Raw genomic sequence first — 20,388 nt, forward strand, 5'->3', positions numbered from 1 at the left:
GACAGATGGACTCACGTTCTAGCTGTATCTGAAGAAGTGAGCAGTAACTCATAAAATTTCCTACCATGCCATAAATTCTGTTTTGGTGCTGCTGGAATCTTGCTCTTTTCTACTTGATAGGTAGTGAGTATGAGAACTTATGCAGCCCATGAGATTCATGCTTTCTTCAGTGCTTGAACACTGCTATTAAAGTTACCTGCAGTGTTTGTGACCTTGAGCTATTCTGTTTGTGTGTCTTTATTTGCAACTGTTCTCTACATTTCCTGATGTACTGCAGGCCTTGATTCTCACTGATGGCCAATTGTCAGCAAATCATCTTTTCAGGTTTTAGAGTGTCATTATCCTGTGTTCTGTGGCACTCCAAGGCTATCTGTGCAGTTGGAGAGTGTATGGACAGAGATGCTCAAATTAAAGTATGACTCCATTGTTGAAAATACGAAGTTGTCATATTAGGGTTATCAGCTCTTTGGGGTGGAGATAGAAGTAGGCAGGGAGAGAACTTAGTGGAGTAAGTTGGGGGGCTCATGGGAATTGTAGTCCATGAACATCTGGAGGACCACAGGTTGACTACCCCTGGACTAGATGATCCATGAGGTCCCTTCCAACTCTATTATTCTACGATTCTAGAGTTGAGTTGCCAACTCTGGGTACAAAGATACCTGGAGATCTGAGGGCGGGGCTTGGCTGAGTGGGCTTTAGGAAGGAAAGGGACCTCAGTAAAGTATAATGTCATATAGTCCTTTTTTCTAAGCAGCCATGCTCTCTTGGAGAAGAGAAATACATATTTTAAAGAAAGAAAGAAGCTATCTATTTAGTCGGGAGACCAGTTCGGCAACCCTAATCTAGAGCATATTATATAGGAAAAAATGAATATCATAAGCAGAATACTATAGTATGTTGAAGGAAAAGGAAAATCCATCCAGTAGTCTAACCTTATCATTGCAATCATTACTTCAGCATCCCTCCCTTGAATGCTTAGCTGGAATACATGCTTGACCAGGCATCTGAACAATGTTAACAGGTTTCTCAGAGCATTTAACGCTTCCTGACCTAGTTGGCTGGAGGTTCCTTACTCAATCCATTTGGGAGTGTGTTCCCTCATGGGACCCTATCCAAGTCACTGTGAAACATGTCTCACTGTTGAGTTCAGTGTTTTTGCAGTGCTTTGGGTAAATAGTTACCTTTCTGCACAAACTCATCTCTGGGTAGGTAGGGTTGCCACCTCCAGGTTGGGAACTACCTGGCAATTTCAGGGGTGGACCCTGAGGAGGGGAAGGTTTGGGGAGGGAATGGACTTCAATATGAGTATAATGCCATACAGCCCACCTTCCAAAGTGGCCATTTTCTCTGATTTCTGTTTTTTGGAGATCAGTTGTAATCTCAAGAGATCTCCAGCCACTACCTGGAGGCTAGCAAGCCTTTCTCTGGGGAGTGCTGTTAATTTAAGCATTTCAATGGTTTCCCTCCCTGTGAAACACAGACTGTGGGGATCTCCTGTGACGTTCAAAGCAGCTTACATCTCTTAGTCATGGCAATGCTGAGTCACCCCTTTGGTCCATGCAGACCAGAATAGGGATATACCAAAAATGACATATTGAACATTCTTTTAGCTTTTATACACCTTCATTGAAAGAGTTTTGTCACGTCTGTTTTCTGCGGAGGTGTCCCCATATTTTTCCATTGCTTTGATGCCATTTGAATGCCATTTAGACATTGGGTTGGATCGAGCAATGTGTGAGCAGCAAGAAAAATGCCCTTAGTGCTGTTTTCCATGTGCAGGCAGGAGCTTAGCTGCTGCAGCAATCTCTAGCACTTCCATATAAATAACAATGTACACATGGAACAGTGGGATGTACAGCAGATGGTTCCTGTGATTTCATTTCATTTGGTTTTGAAGTTCTGTCTGAAGAAATATTCTGTGCTGGGTCTGGCGCGTGCAGAAAAGATCACAGGAATACAACTGCTTTTCTCATAGTGCAAGCAGGCAGCCACAAGTAATTTTAGCACTTCAGATTGCACATGGACTGGCACACAGGTGGAAATCTGCCATGGAATCCCACCTATTTTATGCTATTTGTCTGCAGGAACAGGGGTCAGTTTTAACTTTTGTTAGTTTGTTTCAATAGACAGCTGTAATTTGGTCTGGGGGGGCATAGAAGAGTCTCCAGAATGAACTGGGATAGACAAGGTTTTCAATAAAGAAAGTTCTTTCTCTCAACCTGCTACTGAAGATCCTTTAAATGGATATGGCAGGAATCGAATTGGGAGCCTTCTGCATGAGAACATGGGATCTAATAGTTAGCTGTGCCCATACTTCAAATAACTCATTTTGGGTTATGAGGAGAGTGGTTAAAGTACTGTTTATACAGCAGCTAGCATACAACAAGGCCAAAAATGCAGAACAAAAGAACTATGCATACCTTAAAACTTCCATATGTCTCTAAGCTAGGAAACAAATTTAAAATCCAGGGGCCAATCCTAAACAGATATGTCCAAATGTTATTTAATCAATGGGGCTTACTTCTAGAAAACTTTTCTTTTGACTTTTGCCTGAGCATGGCAGTGCAAATGAAACCAGCTAAATTCATCAGGGCTCTTAGGTTTTCACTGAAGCAAACAGCTCTCAAGTCAGAATCCTTCACTGTTATATAAGACAGGTTGCTTTAGTATTCTAATACAGGGGTAGTCAACCTGTGGTCCTCCAGATGTTCATGGACTACAATTCCCATGAGCCCCTGCCAGCATTTGCTGGCAGGGGCTCATGGGAACTGTAGTCCATGAATATCTGGAGGACCACAGGTTGACTACCCCTGTTCTAATAGATTCTTTCTTTTGTAACAGTGTGATCATGTACAGTTACTCCAGTCTAAAACCCTTGATTCCAATTGATTTAGACTGGAATAACTTTGTATTGGGTTGCATTGTGAGAATATACTAAATGGTATCTGAAGAGGTGAAGTTTGAAAAACCCCTTTAGAACGGACCACATTTAAACAAAAGTCCAACTTTTACCCTGCGTAAACTGGTGAGAGTCGGAGCTTACTTCATCATCGCTGTCACAAACATATGCTGAAATTCCTTGTTTTAATCCTTAAGGTGCCAATGAGCTTCTGTTTAATTCTGCTGTAACAGACTAAACTGGCTAATTTGGGGGGGGTTTAGACTGAATCAATCAATTCCCGTAAATAAAAAGGAAGAGCAGCCGACTATTTCAGTCCTTTTTGAAAATGTCAGCATATTGTTGGCTTTGTGGAATGCGTGGTTGTGTTCCATACACTGCAGTTCTCTTCTGTTTGATTTCTCACAAATGATGTTCAGCTCAGATGCCGCAACGGAATTTATGGGGGGTGAAAATATGCGCTACTGATTTTTGTGATAACCCAAATGTAGGAAACTTACAAAATTATACCGCAATGCTGGAAATAGTAATAATATTCAGTCACTTGCCAAATCTAAGAGTCTAATCTAATGTGTATGTAATCAACTAAAAGCTTTTCAATCTCATTGCCAGAGCAATTAAGGCTTGAAAACAGAGCCAGTGAACTAGAAGAACATACATTTTTTATAAGTGTCAAAAGGGGAGTAAGTGTGGACAGGGTTCTGAGAGCCAGCTTGGTGTAATGGTTAAAAGTGGGGGCCTTTACTCTGGAGAACCGGGTTTGATTCCACAGTCTTCCACATGCAGCTAGCTGGGTGACCTTAGGCCAGTCATGGTTCTTTCAGAGATGCCTCAACTACCTCACAGTGTGTTTTTATATGCCGGTTATTAACACTCTGTCATACTCTAGCATGACCAAGAAACAAGGCCCAAGACAAAGCTATTCAGATGCATACAGGACTCATTCTGCATAACTGAAGTCATTAGGAACACATGTCATCTATCCTAGCAGTCTTTGGGTGTCTCACTTTCTTACAGTGGAATCCCAAGCAAGGTCCATCCCTGGATCTATATTATTATACCCATGCTTCAAATTACAGGGCTAATGCTAAGAATCATTGTTTCACTGGGGCTACTTGTAGTAGCTGCAGTGGGTTCTGAATCAGGGACAAAGGTTAGTCACAAAGAGCTGTCAAAGAGCTTTCATAAAACTGAAAATGACTTTTTCCTCACTTTTTTGCACACTGTATACCGCTCGCAAAGCTAGATCTAATACCTGCAAAGGGAAAGAGGAAATAAACCAGCCTGCTCCTGGAAAAAGAAATCAATTTACAGCCACTGATCACACTTTAAACCACCTGGTGAATCACACGTCCACAGCCAAAGGGGGCAAAGAGTGCATGATAATGAGATGATGGATCAAATCTACTTATCAAGAAAGCAAAATTTCACAGGCTGAAGTTATCAGACCAGATGCATAGTATTTTTCTCTCTCTCCCCCCCCCCCCCCCCCCATTTCTTTGGTTCCTTCTTGCACCCTGCAGCAGAACTGAGATCATTACTGGTTAGCGTAGGAAAGATACTTGAACCAGAGAAAACACACCCTTACACTGTAGATGAGACAGATTGTCTGCTATTGCACTATAATAAAAAAGGACATGACTGTGGCAGACTGAAGAAGCAGTCTTCAGAAGATTTTCACATTACCATTCTAAACAGTATGTATTTATTTTTGTTTTTGTTGTTGTCATCGTTGGCCAGTGATTCAGAAGTGCAATGAATGGGTAGATAATGGAGGAAAGCAGTCAGGATTCCCTTCTCCTGACTCATGCGGAGCCCTCAGACCCAGAGCAACCCAACTCAATTGTTCCCTCCATGAGGAAAAAGTGGAAATGTACCAACAGGATGCATGGAAGGGAACAAATTACCAGGCTGAAGGAATAGACAACCCTGCAACAGAGAGGGCCAGTGACACCCAGTCCTTGCCACAGCTGGGGAAGGGAATAGCCCAGGTCATCAGGAGAGGGACTTGCTGGCTGGGACATGGGCAAGCACCACATCCTCTCTATCTGGAAAAGGGAAGGCAGCTGATGAAGAACTTAAAGAACTGGGGGTTGGAAGTGGTGAAGGAGAGGTCTCAAGAGACAGGGGAGGCTGCTGGAAAGCAGAGAAAGGGAGAGGGAGCTGGCCCTCTCAACACCTGAGCCAATTGTGTTGGAGGCTAAAAGGCTTCATGGACATCCAAGGAATGAAAGTACAAGCTTATGATGACTGAAGTGTGCTTTATTCAAAAATTGCAGTGAGCCAAAACAAGCCGGAGTACAATAACTCGTTTTCAATTAAATTTCTTCTTCAGTGGCTGGTCATAAATGTACAAATCTGGTACTTCTATTGGTTCATCAGTGTTTCAATTCACACCACCTTGTAATATCCCATGGACCCCTAAGGGTTCTTCAATATTATAAGAACAGGGGATTCTGTGGCCTACAAATTGTATCCCCGGGAACCGGAAATAAAAGATGCTGAAACGTGCAGTGCCCAAACTGTCGGTTATCAGCCGATTGACAATGGTGGTTGTTGAGTAAGCCCCACTTACGTGTTTCTGTCTATCTTTTAATTCCCTGAGATTACTGAGAGCCCTTTGACATTGTCACAATGAGCCAGCCTAACTGGAAAAAAATGTTTCCACAGCAGGATAGCAGTTTTTTGCTGTAGCCTTTAAATTGAGGGCTGGGCACACCCTTAAGCAGTGAAGTTCCCAAGGTGACCTACTTAAGTCCTCCCCCCTTTTTTGGACTGACTGGTGAGCCAGCTTGGTATAGTGGTTAAGGGGGGGGGGGCTCTAGTCTGAAGGACCAGGGTTGATTTCCTGCTCCTCCACATGAAGCCAGCTGGGTGACTTTGGGCCAGTCACAGTTCCCTCAGAGCTCTCTCAGCCTCACCTACCTCACAGCATTTTTCCCGGTGGGTGAAAGAAAAAAGGAACAATGCTGTCCTAAGTAGGCATATGCATTTGGTTCACCCAAACAACAACAACAACAAAACAGGGGAAAAACACCTTACCAGTATTTTGTCAATCTGAAAAGCTGAATTTGCTATGGGCAATTTTTAAAAAATATATATTGAAATGTGAATGACTGCACAATGACACTGCCTCAAAAGCCACCAGGAAACCACCTCTTTGCACCTCCTGCATATACTTTCTCATTGGTGCTGGGAATTTTGGGAGCATAGCTGGTGGAGTACATGCAAATGGATGGATAGGGAACAGGTGGCACGGAGGTGCATGGGTAGGGGGTGTCAGTGATACTGGGCCCCACCAGGGTATACTGATGCTGAACTTGGAGAGGATTTGTACATTTGTTTACATCCCATCCACAATGAGATGTCAGCCTCATCTATCAAATGCTAGCTTCTCATTGAAAAAGGCTATCTTATTTTATATTGCTATGGAAGCTAAAGAGCCAAGCTCTGTTTTCTGTGAGCCCTTAAATAACCTTGTGAATTTTAAGATGAGGAACTATCTGTATCCATAGTTTCTGCCCAAGTGTCTTCCAATAGCCTTCCATGTGGTGTTTAGCTCAGAAAGTCTTGAGGCGGTGCTGCAAAGCTTGTGATCTGAGGTGCAAGCAAAAACAGCTGTACCGTCACAAAATGGGTTTCGGACCACTGTATTTAAGGCAAGAGGTTGCGTAGCATGGGGTTCCCAGTTTGGGTATGGAATCCTAATTTCACATACAACACTGGCAGTGTCTAATTCCATCCATCCCTGCATTGAATGAATTACTTATGAATAAAATAGGATCATTTACGTCCAAGACGATTCCCTGCTATCTCCAAGAATCTCCTGTTTATTGTAAGGATCTTGCTCTTGATTGAAAAGCGGTACCAATTTAAGTGTGATGAAAGAAAGAAAGATGCAGTTCAGTCATAATTATAAATGAGATCAATACCAAGGAAGAAGCTTACAGCCAATGCTGACGTAATTTTGGCACTGGCTTTGTTTTACGTAAGCCAGTGGTTTTCAGTGATCTAAAATGTCTCCCAGAAATTCATTCACAGAGGTTCCTCTGTGATATGATCAGCAAGGACAATCAAACTTCCATGAAAGATAGCTACTACAGGACAATGTTGGTCATGTTCCAAATGGTACACATTCACAATTTCACAGTCTGCAAGGTAGCAATGATGAGATTTGCCTGAATAGTTCCTTATGCATACAGAGTTGTGAGCATGCTACACTGTGCTGCAGAACCATCCACAATGCACAGTCATTCCTCCATAGGTCAGCAAGGGTTTCTTGGATGCCAAGGCAACACAGAAGGCATTCTCTCTTAGTAGAATATGTGAAAACTGCTTAATAGCGTGTCCCATCCCTAGAATCCTCTGTGACATGCAGAACTTTAGTGGTCAATGTAAAAAGAGTTCCATAAAGCAGGGGTAAGTCAACCTGTGGTCCTCCAGATGTTCATGGACTACAATTCCCATGAGCCCCTGTCAGCATCTGCAAATGCTGGCAGGGGCTCACGGGAATTGTAGTCCATGAACGTCTGGAGGACCACAGGTTGACTACCCCTGCCATAAAGCAAGGGTTCTCCAAGTTTTGCATTAGAATTCTTCAGCAGGTCCCAATTCTTCAAATAGGTCATGAGACCAAGGAGGAGGGAGAGGGAAGACAGACTAAGTTAGAAGAGAGGGTCTGATAGAAATTTCAGGCCCTAAAAGTGCAATGGTTAGGAACACTGACTTCTAATCTGGTGAGCCAGGTTTGATTCCCTGCTCCATGGGCTCGTCACAGCACTGATAAAGCTGTTCTGATTGAGCAGGAATATCAGGGCTCTCTCAGCTTCATCCACCTCACAGGGTGTCTGTTGTGGGGAGAGGAAAGGGAAGGTGATTGTCAGTGAGACTCCTTCTGGTAGAGGAAAGTAGCATATAAGAACCAACTCTTCTTCTATTGTGCAAAACAGCCATGAAATGCAGCATATTGCTCAGCATATTGCATGAACAGTAAAGCCGAAAAATAAAATATGTGTCTTGTGGGACTGAATCATGCCTTTTCCTTGCAAGTGGTTTCAGAAAGGGCATCCTTCTTTTAAAGATTGGAGAGCAACGAAGGGAGGGAAGGGGCAGTATAGAATTTTAGTACATAGTAATTTAGCCAACAATAGAAAGAGGAAACCTTATAACACACTCCTTGGTATGCAAGGATTTTAAGGGGCATTACTGTAATGTTTCAGTCTATATTACAGATATATGGTATGGATGCATTTGGAATGCATTGTAGAGTTCTGATTGCCCTGTCTGGAAACAAACAAACAGTAGGACTGGGGAAAGAGCAGAAAAGAGCAACCAGAAAGGTCAAGGAGTTGGAACCATTTGAGGAATAGCTAAAGATCACAGAGCTTTTTGGTTTAGAAACAAGACGACTAAGGGAGGACGTGATTTATAAAACCCTGCTTGGCACAGAGGAAGTCTATGCACAAACTTTTTCTGCAACTCCATTAATACAAGAATTCAAGGGTACTCAGTGAGGCTGATGAGCAATAGATTCAAGACACATAATACTTCTTCACTCAAAGAGTAATTGACTTCTGGAATTCACTGCCAAAAAAGCATTATCCTCTTTTCCAGGATAGTTCTACAAGTGTCTTTAATCCATACTAGCCAAATGCAACATCTATGGTCAGAATCAGCATACCTTTAAATGTCTCTTATGGGGGGGGGGATTCAGATTCCCTGATTCGGAAGAGTTCTTATTCTGTTCCCATAGTCCAAAGAAAGCACCAAAACAGTTCAAACAACAGCTGCTAATGGTTGTTTTGGCTAAGCAGATCAAGGTCAAGTTTGAGTGTATAAACTCTTGACAAAATTACAGTGTTCAGACTGTAATTTATAATCACATTTTAATCAGAAGGCACGTAGCCTCACTCTTTCTGGGTTTGGGAAAGTGGCAGTTTCTTCTAAACCACAGGAATGCACATTACATTAAGGATGACCTTTGTTCATTGCTCTGGTTCAATTATGTCAACCCCCCACCTCTTAGCCCTCTTGACATGAACACATTTGCCTGAATAATCAACTCTTGAGGTGAAAAATGGAAACAAACCCCATTTGAATTCACAAGTGAAGGACTAGCTACACTCTTCATTTTCCCCTCACGTTTTTTCTGTCTGTGAAGTACGAGAAAATGTGGGATTCCATTTCAGACTTTAAAACTAACAGCAGAAACACATCTTAAATTCACCACAATTACCTTGACAAAATCCCAATACATTTATCCAAAATGGCCCAGTTTGATTTAACTGGGGGCCTGTGTGGTATATAGATAGTTGTTTTTTTGGCTGGGAAGACCTGAATTCAGTTCCTTCCCCCCACCTTAAGGTACAAGACTCACCAGCCTTTTCTAAATCATAATTGTTCAACTTTGCCTGCCTCACATTGTTGTGGGGCTATAATGGGATAACTCCCTGTACTCCATCTTGAATTCTTTAAAAGAAAGCATATTTGCTTCCCTTATTCCCACTGTCCTATCCAATGGGGTCCCAAAATAGCTTACATCATTCTCCTCTCCTTATTTTACCCTCACGACAACCCAGATGAAGAACGATAATGCTTAAACAAGCCATGTTCCTACTCCCCATGCCCAGAAACAAACAAACAAACATCAGAACTGCCTCTCCAGAGACCTGAAAGAGCATAGCGTTCAACAACTCTACCACTGGTTTGAAGCTGACTATGAAAAATGGACAATGATGCTGGAAAACTTACCTTATGTGATCTAGCCTGTGAGATGCCTGATCCAGAACTGAGACTAAAAAGGAGACAGCCAGGGTAGTGTGGTGGTTAAGAGCAGCTGCTTCTAATCTGGAGAGCCAGACTCAATTCCCCTCTCCTCCACATGGCAGCCAGCTGAGTCACATTGGGCTAATTACAGTCTTCTTAGAGCTATGCTCAGAGTTCTCTCAGCCTCATTCACCTGACAGGGTGTCTGTTGTGGGGAAAGGAAGGGAAGGCAATTGTAAGCCATTTTGAGACTCCTTCTGGTAGTGAAAAGCGGGATATAAAAACCAATTCTTCTTAACTTTTTTCCAGTTAGGGTTGCTATCTCCAGCCAGAGACATGCCTGGAGATTTGGGCATGGCATTTTATGGGAGGGAGAGGGGGATTTCACCTAGAATCTATGGTACTCCATAGAAGCTGCCATTTTTTTCCAATCTGTAGAGAAAAATTTCCCAATAGTCTGAAGATCAGTTGTAATTCTGGGGAAACTCCCAATCCTAACTGGAAGTTGGCAATCCTATTTTCCGCTCATTTTTCTTATTTTTGAACATCACTTTGCCTGATTTCTGGAAAAGCACTGCCATTTGTTATATGTTTATCTTTCTGCCAAAAATTAGTACCTAAAGGAGATCAGGGGAACCAAACTACAATAGAAGATATAATTAAGTGTTCTAAAATTATTTTTGCGAAGTGTGCATCAGGCACAGAGGAGGGGCATTGGGATGCAGCTTCAGTTATCTCCGGTGGGAGCTAGAAGCTAGAGGAAAAATAACTTTCTTTTTATACCCCGCTTTTTATTACCCAAAGGAGTCCCAAAGTGTCTTGCAGTTACCATTCTTTCCTCTCCCCAGAACAGACACCCTGTGAGGTGGGTGAGACTGAGGGAATTCTGAGATAATTGTGACTGGCCCCAGCTGGCTGCATGTGCAGGAAGAATGGGCAATCAAACCTGGTTCTCCAGATTAGAAACCACAACTCTTGACCATTACATCACTCTGGCTTTCTAAAGGCTCTCAACTCGAAGTGGATCCAGGCAAAGGGGGAAAGTTCTGGTTCTTTCCTGTCCTTCCCTGTGATGTCTATATCAATGGCAGCTGTATGCAGGCAGCTCTCAGCTACGCAGGTTCCAAACATGAGGGCAAGGGGATTGGAGACTTCCTGCTGCCCTCTAAAAGCCTTACAACTGATGAAGGCAGAAGGAATAGGGGCTCTCAGCTGGAGCTAGATTGTTCCCAATTGTTCCTTTTTATATTTATTTCAGTTGTTATCAATCATTTGGATTCTCTGCTTTCTCTGTTGGCTTTGCAGATCAGTCTGCATTCTGAATGCAGTTTACAGTCATAGCATCATAAACATATAAAACAGATGATGTTATCAGTGTCTTTTATACATATAATAATGAAATTTCCATATATCACAACAGGTGAGCAATTTGCACGAAAAATGTAAAGTGATTTGTGCCTGTGAGATGTGTGGAAAAAAGGGATTTTTCAGGTCAAACCAGCAAGGATTAGAAACTCAAAATCATCTTTAGGCACAAGGGAGGGCTTTGGGGCTGGTGGGAGGTAATGGATAGAAAAATGCTCTTACAACCGGCTCACTTTGCCCGTGCTCTTGCTTTGTGAAACAACCATGTGAAAAGCAAGAGGTCTATCTTTAGGTAGGCAAAGAAACAGGACTCTAATATATGCAACCCACGTCCCAGTGCATATTTTAGACGTATACTGATTGACTTCTCTTGAGGTTTAAAATTAAGTTGCTTCTAAGGCAGTCAAAGCTTTTTCAAGAACTACTGGTGCTGCTGATATTATTAACCTTCGGTATTGAAATTCTGTTAGTGGCACCTGATTATCTATGGTACTCACTCTCAGCATCTCATTCTTATCCCCAGGCTCGGGAATTTACAACTCCAGATTTTCTGTCTTTTGTTTGTATTTTCAATGAAGGCATCAATAACAACAAACTGTGCTTTAAACTTTGGTTTCTGCCTGCACATTTGGGAGGCATCACAATATTGATCTATTCTTTTATTTTAAAGAAGATATATATATTATTTAAGATACAAGAGCCTGGCTTCTCTCTCTCTCTTTCTGTCTCTCTCTTGGTTTCCGAGCAGAAAGCTGGAAAAGAGTCTTTGAGAAGTCAACAATCATACTTTTCTATTAATTTCCCACCCAGAATAATCCAAGGCTGCCATTGATGTGGCAGGTGGGGCTGGCAGGGAATATACGAGGAGGGGGAAGCGGAGCCCAGGGCACATATGGCTGCAAGGGCAGTGCGGTGCCCTGGGATGGGGGCAGGTGCAGGTGCAGCTACACACTATGTGCCTTGCCTACCCTCTTTGGCCAGGACACAGATGAGCTTCCCACCCTCCCTCCCAAAATTTGTGGTTGGTGGTTGTATGCCATGGGTGGTTGGCAAAGAGGCATGTGTATTATGGCTGCTTGTTTAAATGCTATTTCATCACAACTTGTGGATCATCAGGGGATGGAGATGGTTTGGTGGGGAGTACACCCTGCATGGCCTACTCCCGGAAAAGGGGCCTCTTTAAAGAGGTGGCAGGTTGTGAGCGGGTGCCAAGCCCGGCTGGGTGAGGCATGGATTTCACAGAGCCAGGTGGCCTTGGACAGGTCCAGAAGGGGTTTGTGCCTTCTCTGGCGTCCAGGGTAGGACACTTCCCTGGATAGGAAGGGCAGTGGTTTTGGGACCTGCATTCCCAGATGGGAATTGATGCAGGAGGGGTTCAAGCCATTGCCAGGGAAAATTAGGGTAGTTGGCTGACTGCTCTGGCTCCTAACCCTCTCAGAGTTGCTGTTAATAAAGTTCTGGCCTCTTTCATGCCAAAACACTGTGAGGGTATTTATTGTCCTGGGACTCCCACCCTGCAAGTCAATCAAAGTAGCCACTTAAGTAAACTATCAGAAAACAGCCATGCAAAGGAAACCAACAGGTCTGACACACGGGACTGGCAGCCATGGAATTACCTGAAAATGGGCTTAGCAAGCAGCTGGCTTCCTAAAATGTCATACTGAACAATATATATATATTTTACCTTACATATCTCTTAGAGAAGGAAAATACCAAAGGGTTGGTGTCAGAGTCACTCATGAAGTCCCTGCTTTTAGATTTTGAACTACAGTGAATGAGGGAAGCTGACTTGATGATTGAAGGGAGGAAGCAGAGATATTCTCCATAGGGTAGGTGTGCACTAGACTTGGGGCATGGGAGGTTGCTTCATCTCCAGTATTAATTACAAAGGGGACTCTTATATTATTGGGTTGTTTCCCCCTTTATTATTTCTTTCATCATTGTTGTTTTATTTAATCAATCCCAGCAATTGCCATATTCCCTCAAGCAGAAAGCCAGGGTACAAATGTATACCCTAGAAAAGAAAAGAACAGCCAGTGCAAAACCCAAAAGAGAGTCAGGCCAAACGGAAGCAAATAAGATCTAATATGGGGGTGGTATAATAAACAAACAAACAAATAAATAATTATGTTTATTATGCTCCATTGCTTTCAGTTGCCCCTTCCCCCTCGCCTCCAGTATGTACTTTTACAGATTTCCATCCAAACTGGACCCAACTCAGGGGAACTGTAGTATTTACTGAGTATACCCACACTGCCAAAATTCAGACAGAAAGAATGGCCTGTCCCCCTATTAGGCAACAATGCTTAACCAGCTTGGTGTAGTGGTTAAGAGCGGCAGCTTCTAAGCTGGCAAGCTGGGTTTGATTCCCAGCTCCTCCACATGCGGCCAGCTGGGTGATCTTGGGCCAGTCACAGTCCTGCTACAGCTCCTCTTGTGAATCAGTTCTGTCAGAACTCTCTCAGTCCCACCTGCTTCAAAGAGTGTCTGTTGTGAGGAAAGGTGATTGTAAGCAGCTTTGAGACCCCATCTGTTAGTGAAAAGCTGGGTATAAAAAAACAACTCTCCTTCTTCTTAAAGGTAATGTGAAGAAGATTCCAAATTTTAACACTGCTGGCAGTGGAGCCATTTAGCTTGAAGTTCAAAGAACAGGCAGGGTAAGGCAAAGGCATCTAGTGGCACAAGGAGGATAAAGCACCTGGCTGGGCAGGCAACCGCAGGAGGATGCTGGAGTACATTTGTCTGGATAAAGTATAGAGAGGCGAAGGCTAGCAGGGGAATGTAGATTGCAGTTAGCCGGGAGGAGAGAGGATGGCAAAGTCCTCCCCATATGCAATTGCACTGGCATACAGTCAAGGCCAAGCCATGGCCATTTTCCCTTGTTCCTCTTGCCAATACTGTGCTCTCTCTATGCCGTCCATTAGGATAATGTGTCTTCCTTGTAAAATTGGAATCAATAGCAAAATGATGAAAGAGACCAGAACAAAACAAAAGAAATTCATGGCTTATTTCCAGTACAGGCTGGTTAAATGGGATTTTTGTTTCCATTTTCAGATTAATTATGACAAACACTTTGAGATTAGTATCATCATTAATAATAAAAGAAATGCACAAGTCTGTTCACCTGTTCCTCCTACTTTGAAAATGCTAGTTGAACCAGGACTGCACCTGAGTTCTTCTGTGTGCTACCTGCATGCTCTTATCACTGACTTCTGGCTTGCTCCCAATGATAGGCTAAATCCAGATTTCTATACTGGGTTTTGGAACTCCTTTTCCATTAAATAACACATTCAATCCATTTTCATCGTACGTTACAGCTGAATTTCTCTTTGTGAAATGAAATGAAATGGCAACATGCTAAATGGGATTGAAGCTGCATTATTGTAGCCACCCACAAAAGCCAGACCATTTCTGCACCCTTTAAATGTAGTGACATGCTTACCTTAGGTAATCGTTATATTCTGGCCCCTCCATATGACGTCGCCAACATGCAGTATCTGGGCAGTAATCGGCCAGCTACATCCTCCATTTCAAAGAGCTAGTTGGTGAATCCCAAAAAGTAGCACTAGCTAATGGAAGGCAACCAGCGGAGGGAAGTTATGGAGGCTAAAACACACAAAAGGTGCCTGCCTCATCCTGCCCTCGCTTCCACTCCCGTCTCCTGGTGACGGGAACATCTTTTTTAAAATGTCTGACATCCTGGAGCGACGAATAGGTGGACAACTGTGCAGGCAATGTCAGAAATACTTTTAACCCAAAGTTGAAGCACAAAGCATGCCTCTCTAAAGCTCCCCCCCAAAAAAAAATTGGGCAGAAGATTAATTTTTTTAAATAATCAAGACTCGTGATTCCATAAGGGGTGGCATTATAAAAAGTCAGGAAGAAATTCATGAGTTGCACTGGCACATTGATTTGAACAACTCTGACACCTCCTACACTTGCTAAGATCCACTTAATGAGTTCCCTTGATAGGGTGGCCAGGTTGAGAAATACTGGAAATTTGAGGTTGTGATATTTGGAGAGAACAGGGTTTACAGAGGGATTTCTGGGGTGTATAATTCCACAGAGGCCTCCATCCAAAGCAGCCATTTATCCAAGGGAATGATCCACAGAGTCTGATGATCAGTTGGAAGATCTCCAGGGCCTATGTAACCCATGGTGAATGAAGTGGGGAAAGTGTGGAGCATATGAGCGTGAGATGTGCCTTCATGGAACTCTGAGACTGGCAAGCAGTTTCTGAACATGTCTCAGGGGAAATATATTGCCAAATTTGATCTATTATGGTTGGTTGACAGTGTTAATTCTAAAAGTGACATCACTGGAACACCACTGGTTGATTTGCCTCTGCAGTGCCACTTGGTCAATGTAACACCTGAAAGCGGCCTTCCAAAGGTACAGTGTCATTGACTTTGCAGCTCTCGATGGCTCTTACAGGAACACATTTGACTTTTTACGGTTTCCTGCAGTAGTAAACTTTATCCTTGCTGACAGCAGAAGTAATTGCTGTGTGCAGAATAAAATTGATTGTTTTAAAAAGTTGAACTCTCTTCTCTGCTTTTGTTTATATAGTTTAAGGTGATTGTTTAACCCTGCTCCCCCTTGGTGCCCCACCCCCAGTGGTCAGATCCTAGCTATCGGTGTGGAAAAATAAATAAATGTGACTTCCAGTAGTGAAATTCAAAGAAGGGCCAGACACAGCTGTGGGACTCCACAAGAGAACAAAATTATTCCTGAAGCAGGTGAAAAGGTGTTGTTTTATTTTCTCCATGTACCATCTGTTTTCCCTTTCCCTTTCCCCCCCCCTCAAGGCCAAAAATGGTCGGCAACAAAATCTTCTAACATTCTTTGTATGATGGTGGTATGTCTTTCTCTACTTGTCATTTTGCAGCTTCTTTATGGGAACAGAATATACTGGACAAGGAGTCTCTAGGATAATTTCTCCAGCTCAATCGGTAGAAAGGGGGGAAGGCAATTTCTCCCCAGATGTGGCCTGCATAGGAAGAGGCATAAATTGGCTCATGGAGTAAAGTTCATCATGAATTTGGCCAGTTTGTTCGCAAAGCAAAGCAATGTTGGTGGAAGGGTGCCCAGCACAAACATTCCATGATCTTTGGTGCTGTTCTTAGCAGTTTGTGGTGGTTGATGAATTTCCAGACAGGCTGTCTCTGCTCAATTAAATTGTTTACAAAACTCCAAGGCAATGGGGGAGCATGTTTGAAATCTCCTAGCCCTTGCAGTCCTCCAAAGCTTAATAAACACTGCTGGCTGCCAGTAACAGATTTCCCATTCTGCTCTACATTCAACTCAGCTCTACACCCTCTCCTCTGTTAGCTGTTGGCAGTTATACTGAAAGGTAAAGAATTTGTTAAAAGCAGACTACATCTGGATAAAGGCATGCTGGCCCCATTGATACTTTTGAATCTACTAGTGGTCTTTGGTACAGTTGACCATTTGGTCCTGATTAATCACCTTGCCTCCCTAATCCTTAGTTGATACTCCTCATTTTTCTCAGAGGGTCACTATCTGGGAGAAGAGTTCTTCCCAATGAGACCTGAATTGTGGGGTCCGACAGGTCTGATTCGATGTTATTTAACACACAAAGATTATTTAACACACAATCTTGCCAAGATTGTTGGGAGGTTTGGAGTTTGGTGCCATCAATATACTGATGACACTCAGCTCTTCCACCTGCTAGATAAGCAGTCCATGGCAAGGTTTTTGACACTATCCCAATGACTGAATGTTGTAGTTCAATGGTTAAGGGGAGACTGGCTTAAGTGGAATCTATCCAAGACAGAGGTCATGTGTCTGAGAAAGGCTGAAATGCTATCTGGAGTGTCACTCCTGGGACTAGTTTATATCCAGTTGGCCGTTATAGATTCTTTAAAGAAGCTCAGGGTGTGGTTAGACTCTATCACTGGATAAACATGTGTCTATGGTAGCACAGTCAGCATCTTAATCTGCCTCAGACCCACCAGCTCCTGATTTGTCTGGGTCAAGTTTTGCCACATTGATTCATGTAACAGTCACCTCCAGATTGGACTGCTGCAATTTGTAGATAGAGGTACTCTAGAAAATGCTTCAGAAATTTGTGTCTCATCCCCACCTACTTCACAGATTGTTTGTTTTGGGGAACAGAAGGACAGGTGATTGTAAGCTGCTTTGAGAGTCTTCCAGGTAGTGAAAAACTACTCAACCTCATTCTAATATTGTTGGCAATATTACTGAAATATTTTGGAATATAGTTCAAAGGATTGCTGAAATAATTCATGTGACTTGGGAAATTGTAAGACAGTTTAAACAGTCACCATCGTCATCATCTTCTCTGGCAACAGCTACCTCATGGAAACAAATTCCATGCTGTACTTAAGGCTCCCATAATCAAAATCAATTAATCTTTCACATTTAGGTGTGACTAACTACAGTTACTCAAAACACGTATTACTGTGAAAGATCCTATGAAGATGGTTAGTGTATAAATAGTCTATTCCAGGGGAAGTCAAACTGCAGGCCTCCAGGTGTCCATGGACTACAATTCCCATGAGGCCCTGCCAGCAAATGTAGTTCATGGACATCTGGAGGGCTGCAGTTTGACTACCCCTGGTCTATTTTGTTCCATTTGTGCTCCCTCCCCCCAAACATGGTCAGGCTTCAAGTCTTTGCAATTTACTTGTCTCCTCTAAAAATTGAGCTTGCAGACTGTGTGTCACCCAAGAGCTGAGCATGAGGGCAACTTGCACTCATACAAAATAATTTTGGGGCAATATCATCTATAATCCTCAGCATGCCAGGTGCTCAGCTTCAGTCCACTGAAACAGTACCTTCTTGCCTTGTTTATCATTAGGTTGTAATTTTACTGCCAACGAGATGCTGTTCATGGACCAAGGCCCAGGAGAGTCCCATGTTCAATAGGACAGACAGTACCTTGGCAGAGTAATGCTTTTGTTTTATGACTGTCAGCAGGATGATAGAGATTTTATCACAGGATGTGGCAACACCACTCGGATCCCTATAATTTTATTAAGCAATAGTGTAAGCGGTCTCGGTAGGCTGAATAGATGACATATTTACATGAATGGTGAATATTATCTGCTTCATCAAAATAGATACTGAACAAAATAGGGAGCTTAACCTGGCAGGAGCCTAAGTTAGCCACATGGATCATGTCCCAATCACTCCTTTGCTGGGGAGAGAAAGAAGAAACCAGGAAGAGGCTTCTGAAATTGTCTCAGTCATTTTCACAAGTGTATGGCAGAATCTCAAGGTTGACTCAGCCTTCCATCCTTCCGAGGTCGGTAAAATGAGTACCCAGCTTGCTGGGGGGTAAACGGTAATGACTGGGGAAGGCACTGGCAAACCACCCCGTATTGAGTCTGCCATGAAAACGCTGGAGGGCATCACCCCAAGGGTCAGACATGACTCAGTGCTTGCACAGGGGATACCTTTACCTTTATGGCAGAATCTAAAGGCCCTTTCATTAATTTCTGACCATTTTGTTTTGCTCTTTCCTTTCCTCCAAAAAGCTCAAGGCTGCACACAATACTCTCTTTTTCTCCATCTTATCCTGACAACAATCCTGTGAGGGAAGTTAAGCCAAGAGAGATGGGCCAATCCTACCCCTGCCCAACTGTTCCACTAATCAAGGTTTGAAGGTCTAAGGAACAAACCTTCAAGTTTAGTAGCTCTTCTGTTGTGTCAAAAAGCCACTTAGAGAGGAAGGCCCCCTAGGCTGAAGAAATCTTGGAAGAATGTTGGATTTGCACCGCTGAGACCAGCCATGGGTTACTGTGAGAGTTTGATTGAACAAGGTTTTGTACACAGGCCTCCCTAAGGCTAAGTCAATGTAGCATCAGTTTGCCAGGTTCTTCCTGGTGACCAATGGGGGGCAATGCCAGCAATGGAGGAGGAGAAAGAAAAAGGAATTGGTCTTTATACTCTGCTTTTCACTACCTGGAAGACTCTCAAAGCAGCTTACAATCGTCTTCCCTTCTATTCCCCAGAACAGGCAGTCTGTGAAGTAGGTAGGGCTGAGATAGCTTTGAGAAAACTGCTCTGCAAGAACAATTCTCAGAGAACTGTCACTGACCCAAAATCACCCAACTCGCTTCATGTGGAGGAGTGAAAAGTCAAACCTGGTTCTCCAGATTAGAGTCCACTGATCTTTAACAACTCTAGTAAACTGGCTATCAAGCTGGTCTGGTGTAGTAATGTTGAGACCTGGGTAGGAAAGTGAAGAATCTGGCAAATCAGTACAGAATTTGCTGGACCAAGATGGAACCATTGTGAAATCCAGCAGATTGCAAGTGGACTCTGGCAGGATTTGATGGTTTACTGAACATCCCAAGGTGTCTAATAGTGAGTGATACTATTGGTCTAGCTAGCTTAGTATCAATGATTCTGACTAACAGCAGTTCTACAGGACCCCAGATAGTGAAGTATTGTTTCTGGAACTGGAGAGACTAGGGATGGCACCTGGGTCCTACAGTATTCAAAGTACTCTACCACTAAGTCATTCCCCACATTTGTGATGGAGCTTAATAAAATCTAGAATTTACTGTTGGAAGAAGCTTGTCAAAGAAAGTCCAGAGTAGATTATCATTATTATACTTTTATTATTTTAATTTTACCATTGGTTTCTAAGTAAGTAGATTTTCCAGCTCTTCTGATCCCAGCATGGGTTACCTGACGTGATGTTATTTTAAAGATAAAATGTTTGTTAGTTGGCATGACAATCCTACCAATTAAACATACACATAAGAACATAGTGTGATTGCAACAAACCTCTGTTGGTAAACACTCAGCTGAGAGCCATGATTTGCATCTGATTCCTGCTGCTGTATTCTAAGCGCCAAATTGAACATAATGTCTGATAAAGCCCTAATAATAAGCACTGAAACACTGTAAACTTTCAACCTGAATGCCCACTGAACTGGAACATGAATCTGTATCAGAGTTTGTTGCTTTCTTTTCATAAGGCCCCAACCTGGTAGAACGAGCTCCCAGAAGACCTAAGGGCCCTGATGAAGCTATCTAGGTTCCACAGGGCCTGCAAGCTGGAGCTCTGGTTTATGGTTTTTATGCTGTAAACCACCTCAAGGTGTCAAGAGAGGCAGGATACAAATTTAAAAATAAACAAATGCCACAGTTTCAGAATTAGCTGGAAAATTCATCTGGGAACCTTTACAGTGCTTCTTGAAGGCCATCATACTGTGTCATCCTGGAAACTCAGAAAAGTCAAAGTGCCAAATTTACTTGCCAGCCCCCCAGTTGGAAAATACCTGGATATTTTGGGGGTGGAGCCTCATGAAGGCAAGGTTGGAGAAGGACTTCAATGAAGTATAAAGCCATATCCACCTTCC

At 43.0% G+C, this 20,388-nt stretch overlaps 1 protein-coding gene across 5 annotated transcripts in view; it reads right to left on the reverse strand.

Moving 5' to 3' along the window:
* Nucleotides 1-20,388, reverse strand: part of SGCZ (sarcoglycan zeta) — a 629,523-nt gene that overhangs the window by 588,471 nt on the left and 20,664 nt on the right. For 3 of the 5 annotated variants that reach the window (XM_077302076.1, XM_077302073.1, XM_077302075.1), the window contains exon 1: nt 9,650-9,721. The exons of 1 other annotated variant lie outside the window; for it this stretch is intronic. The gene's annotated coding sequence lies outside the window, so the exon portion shown is untranslated. Of the gene's footprint in view, nt 1-9,649; nt 9,770-20,388 lie in introns of those variants that run through there. One more of the 5 variants, XM_077302077.1, reaches the window with a different exon arrangement.

The sequence above is a fragment of the Paroedura picta genome, chromosome 10 (assembly GCF_049243985.1).
Source record: "Paroedura picta isolate Pp20150507F chromosome 10, Ppicta_v3.0, whole genome shotgun sequence".
NCBI classification, from domain to species: domain Eukaryota; kingdom Metazoa; phylum Chordata; class Lepidosauria; order Squamata; family Gekkonidae; genus Paroedura; species Paroedura picta.